This window comes from Lactuca virosa, chromosome 5, assembly GCF_052849685.1.
Source record: "Lactuca virosa cultivar CGN04683 chromosome 5, Lactuca_virosa_CGN04683_v6, whole genome shotgun sequence".
NCBI classification, from domain to species: domain Eukaryota; kingdom Viridiplantae; phylum Streptophyta; class Magnoliopsida; order Asterales; family Asteraceae; genus Lactuca; species Lactuca virosa.
Genome location: NC_136430.1, coordinates 88,059,537 through 88,065,636, shown reverse-complemented (window position 1 = coordinate 88,065,636; position 6,100 = coordinate 88,059,537). Strand labels below are relative to the sequence as shown.

The window sequence follows — 6,100 nt, the reverse complement described above, 5'->3', positions numbered from 1 at the left end:
GGTCTATGTACTATCAAATTTTCTCGATTCTGGTGTAATATGAGTCCTACTCCAAGGTCAATTTTTCCCGAACTTATCACATCTTTGCTACCAATGACATCGGCGAACGTCTAATCTCCTAGGGAAATCTTTGTCCAAATACTTTCACCCTTCTATTGTTAGAACTCTACCAAAATCACACTCTTATTTAATGGTTAATCTATGGTGATTGAGTTCACGGATCACTTTCATTATTCTCACTCTTGAGATTCTTATCATTATCTCCATCTTCACACACTTAGTTGATAGATGATGCGTCTGAAATTAACACCGCTTGTACTCGCAACCAAGAGGAAACTATAGACACCACGATCTGCCGTTACCTTGTTAAAAACACCGAGGGAAAGTTCGCATGAACCCCCGGGATTCAAACTCGTCATTATGAAGTAATGGAGATCGGTGTAAGAATCGGAAGTAAGACGGCATAGAAATTCAATATTCCTACGAAGGAGAAGGACACCCTATAAGTATCAGGAGGGAACAAATCATTATCACCCAGAATAGAACGGAGGAGGACCACGCTTGTTTCACGCGAAGTGTTTGAGTGCCTTTTTCGTCACAATAATAACTAATAAATAATGAAACCTAGTGAGTTAATGAATACATTACTCACATTAGATTTCGAACTTATCGTCTTTTCCTGTATTGGCTAATAACAATAATTCGGATCACGAAACCTCAATCAAGAGTGATTACTTCTCAATTTCATAAGTCAATTTATTGTAGACTCTATTATGAATTACTTTCAAATATTTTCGAAAACTGAATCATAGTATCCTCCAACTAAAGATAACTTCGTTCGGATGACACTCGTCTAATAACCATTCTAGAAACTTCATTCTACTCTTTTACCAGGACTGCATCATAGGGATGTAGATCGAACCATCGAGAACAGTATAACAAAATGAAAAACTTACATTCGCATGAATGATCGGAATACATCTAGAGCCAACCATAATCGCTCACAAACTCATTTTCTTATCATATAACAGAATCATGCCTCCGAAGAAACGTAACCAAACCGCTGGCAAAGCACCAACTCTTCAGATAGATTTGGCTACTTTTCAAGCTGCGGTCACAGGTGCCGTAGCAGCTGTCATGACTCACCTAAATGCTAACAACACAAATGTTAGTGGAAATGTTATCGACGACCCCAATCACGATGATAACCAAGTACAACAACGAGTGCCTGTTTGTAAAGACACTCCGAACCTCAAACCTAATATTCTAAAACGAAAGTTCGAGAACAAGAAAGGGAGTTGTTCAACTCAAGGAGCTACAGAAGGGCAACAAGCTGGGGCAGTCAATACCCCCATCAGCCATGTTATCCCAACACCGACCACACCATACTTAGGAAACCTCCCACACTGCAGCAAGTGCAAATACCATCATCATGGAGTCTGCCGAGTACTGCATTGCAATAGATGCAACATAAAGGGGCACACCTCCTGTTTCTGTAGGACTCCGGTCAAATTCATCACTTCAACTACCAACGTTGGAACAAGTCCAATATGTCATCTTTGTGGTGAGAAAGGACATTACAAGAGGGACTCTCCAACAGAGAAGAACGACAGGGGAGCAGGAGGAAATTTGACCCCAGAGAATGGGGAAACATAAAAGAACTCTACTATAGTTTGGTACGCTTCCAAACCCCAATAATTTAATTATAATTATAATTACTCTTTCATTCGAACCAAATCGCAGCATTCATATAAAACTGAGAACCCTATCAGGTAAGCTATGATGGCTTAGTGTAAACATAAGGGACATTTATAATTAAGATTTGTAGATTTAAAGTGAGTGATCCCACCTCATTTCCTGTTCCTTGTTTGGTTGTGGATTTAGGGCAGGGTTGCTCAGTCAACTGTCTTACCAATCTTAATTATACATGACTTTTGTACACCAAGCAATGATAGAGAGACCTAGTAGGGATCATTCCGTGAAAGTTCATAGTTTCAAATTATCAGAACCCTCGTATTAGTAGTATCCGCCAATTTTGAATTAAAAAGGGGATTCGTAGCAAAATAACATAATAAAACTGAAGACGCTGAAAACTTATGTGCGTAGAATTGTTCATTATCCTAGTAATCATCTTTTCCAGAATAACTTAATATCTACTTCGTTGAGAAGTTCCGACATCCTCATCCGACATGGTTTGGCTTGATCCTTACCATGCAATTTTTTTTTCAGCCGTGTAAAAGAACTCTTTCCTTAATCAGCTGAAATTCTTCCAATCCATAACACAAACCCTTATATCGCCTATTACTTCAAAACTTCAGAAGTACCCATGCGAGGGGTACCACACCTTCTAGCCAGCTCAATAGATATGGTTATGAGTTTTATGGTTCTCATTTGACTGCAAAAAGCAAAGCACGTTGGTCTGTTAAAGTACATTGATCAATATGAGTGAGCTTCTTAACAACACGGAAGCACTGGTAGGCCCTTGTGCTACCATAGGGCAAGAAATTTAGAATAACGAAGTTCAGTCCATGAAGGAAAGCTAAATTTGAATTTGGTTTTGTCTCTAACCTTATCTTATGATTATAGGTTGGAAATGATAGGTTCACATGGATGGGAACGTATACACCATAAAATCTAGGTGGCAAAAGGTTTTACTTTAATTTATGAGAATAGTTATGAGAAAACACTTTCCCTAGTAGATTTTAAAGATCTGATAAAGATCAACATGGTTAGTGGTTATGTAATTGCATTCTCAAATTCATAATATGATTACAGCATTCCTTTTCGTATTTTGAATTGTGAGAAGTGGAAAGGAGTTGTCTGAACTTTCAAGACATATATCTATAAGTTTTGAAAGGGTTTAAACACACATGTAAGCTATCCAATGAAGGTGTATAAGCTTAAGAAGTCTAGTTGGAGACTTATCAAAGCATCACGTATCAGAAATATGCACTTTGGTAAGAAAGTCAAAGGTATAGATTTCTAGAAGTCCAACTGATTTCTGGATATTGTTAAGCTAGTGAGAGCATAGTTGTTATTCTAGTATTGTGTGTGTTGGTAATACTATTCGTAGGGAACAAAGTTTTCAATTTGCAAATTGCAAAGTTTGGGAATTGTTTCTCTATGATAGACTTAAGGGAGAGGGCACTCATACTTCGTTTCAAATCTAAAATTTTAGATTGAAAGGTTTAATAGAACTTAGTCATGGACATATATGAATATCTTTTTGAAATGATTCAACATAGGAATTCAATATATGGAAATATTATAGCAAGACATATAAGGTCCTTATGTAAGACATAATGAATCAAGTCTCACATGCTTCGGATATAGGATCGATTACATATTGTATTGCCATATTTATACACATTTCTATGAAATATCTTAATACATTTTGGTTAATATTTTGGTTATTTTCAAAGATATATGGTACTTATAAGATTTAATTGTAATACGCAGCCAAAATGAGCAATCTTGACGAATAAGGACCAAAAGCGACAAGGATCGGAACTTTGGAGGATTGGAGCTTAAAAGATGAATTTTTCAGCCAAATGAGCTCACTACGTGAGAAGCCTTGTCTCACGACGTGAGCAGGGTAATTCTTAAAATCTATATAAATCCTTGGTACTTACAAATTTAAGGAGACTTCTGGAGATTGAAGGGTTGAGAAGACGATTTCTAGAGGAGTTTAAGGCAGAGAAATCGAGTATTAAACATCCAAGGAAGAACAAGTGATTAAAGATCATACACTTTTACCTCTAGTTGGTACATTCAAACATGTTTTTATTTATTGAGTTTGTGTGTTTGAATTCAGCCATGAGTAGCTGAATCTAGCTACTTCTGTTTAGCTAGATGAAACTTCAACTCATGGATTAGTTTATTAGTTATGGATTTTGCTAGTTGGTTAATTGCTTGTGTTTGATTGTTAATACCTAGCATGCTAGTAATTGATACTTAAATTGCTTGAAATCAAGTTTCTGTGTAGCTTAGTGAATATTAAATTGCATGAACTTGACACCTAGTAATTTAGTGACCATTAGAATACTAGAGCTAGGATCGAACCAATCTTAGATAAGTAATTAAAGTTATTAAATTTGGCTGTGCTGGAGAAAATATATTACGACTATAATTGTGTTTGTTTAATCAATCTTACATAGCTCCATTCATAATTCATAATTGATTATGTGTTAAATTATGTGTGACCATACATAGTTCTACATGAATTAGTTAAACATTAATATATTTGGACTTAAATTACTAATAATATAAATATCGGTAACCAATGTGAATTATCCATAATTAGTAGCTAACCATTGAGGAGAAGTGGATTCAAACTAAACATGAGTGTTTTAGTAATTGAATGAATTTGATAATTAGATGATAAAGTTTGACTGAACTTGTAAAATCAGATAAAAACCAATTTAACTTTTGCTTTTCTTAAATTATCTTTTAGTAGGTAAATTAGTAAAGTAAAACCGTTCCCTCTGATTGGTACCCGGCTGTTTGTGCTATACTATTTGCGAAAATGTACACTGCCTTTAGTCGAATAGCTAGTTAGATAGTAGGTAAAATTAGGTGTAGTAATATTTCGACATCAAGTTTTTGGCGCCGTTGCCGGAGAACGACTATTTAGCTTAAAATTTATTTGCTTTAGATTAATAGATCCTTTTTGTGTGGTAATACCTACAAAAAGTTAAATTATAGCATTAGATTTTTGTTTAGAACTGAACTCACGACGTGAACTCAGTAGTTTTATGTTTTTTTTGTTTTTCGTTTCTGTTTAGATTTTCTGCGACAACATGAAGTGGTTCTCTTTACCACGTCGTGGTGAACAGTCAGTATGCTTTTTTAGGTAGTTTTTGTTCGTTTTTACATTTTTATTTTTGTTTTTGTTGCAGTAGTTCATGACCCGTGCATCCAACACACCTTTGATACCACCGCTTGAAGATCCAGAGTCAGCCCTTCACAAAAAGATGGATAAAAATGTTGGAGAAACCAACCCACCAAAGAAGTCACCTTTCAAAGACCTTAAATCAGTTTTCGGTAAGAAGAAAGGGAAGAACGTGGGTGAATAAAGCAATTCCTGAAAGAACGAAAGCAAGTTAGAAAGCTTTGAGCAAAAGCTTAATCCACAAGATTCTGATTACGAGACCGAACCGGAATTCAAATTAGAAAAACATTGAGGATATGTCTATGGATGCATATAAGAAGACAAGATGGCAAACATTGAGGATATGTCTATGGATGCATATAAGAAGAGAATCTGTGAGGACACCAGTCTCGGTCTAGTGCAGTCTGCAATTCTAGCTACAACAACATTCGAGCTGAAGGGACACATTCTGTCCGCGCTTAAGGAAGTTCCATTTTCCGGGAAAGATCATGATGATGCTTACAAACACCTTGATGAAGTCAATGGCATTGCTGATTGGTTCAACATCCCAAATGTTCCACACACTACAGTTTTACTTAGAATGCTACATGTCACTTTCAAAGGGGCTGCTAAAGATTGGTTAAAGGCACTTCCACCCGGTGCAATTACTGCGCAAATGCGTGAGCAATTTTTAGAACACTTTTTCCCACCTTCAAAAGTTGCTAAACTCAAGAAAGCCATACCAAATTCCTAGCAACAACCGGGTGAGTCACTTTACGAAGCATGGGAACGCTATAAAGGATTGATAAGAAATTGTCCCCAAAATGATTTGAATGAGAAACAAGAAGTATCAATATTTTATGATGGGTTTAATGTCATGAAAAGGCAACTCCTTGATTCTGAAGGACCGCTAGCCAATAAAAGTCCAGCAGAAATCAAGGAATTTATTGAAGAGCTTTCCAAGCATTCACGTGAATATCACAATCCTAGACATGATGGAGCGAAAGGAATTGGGGGTGGCACTTCTGAAGGTATGGCTGTTGTTTTAGCTATGGTAAACACTATCGACTGAAGGATGACGAAGATGGACCAATCCATACATGCTATTCGAGTTGGTTGTGAAAGATGCAATGGTCCTCATTTAACCAAAGATTTCCACTTGGATGAGAACGGAAATAAGAAGGTTTAAGTTTGTTACTCAAGTGGAGACAAATATGATGAATATTGGAG

General features: G+C 36.4%; 1 non-coding gene across 1 annotated transcript; it reads right to left on the bottom strand.

Moving 5' to 3' along the window:
* Nucleotides 1–5,594: 5,594 nt before the first annotated feature.
* Nucleotides 5,595–5,701, bottom strand: LOC145118009 (small nucleolar RNA R71). The gene has a single exon (XR_013712995.1). It is a non-coding gene; the product is annotated as a small nucleolar RNA R71 (small nucleolar RNA).
* Between the last annotated feature and the right edge of the window lie 399 nt (nucleotides 5,702–6,100).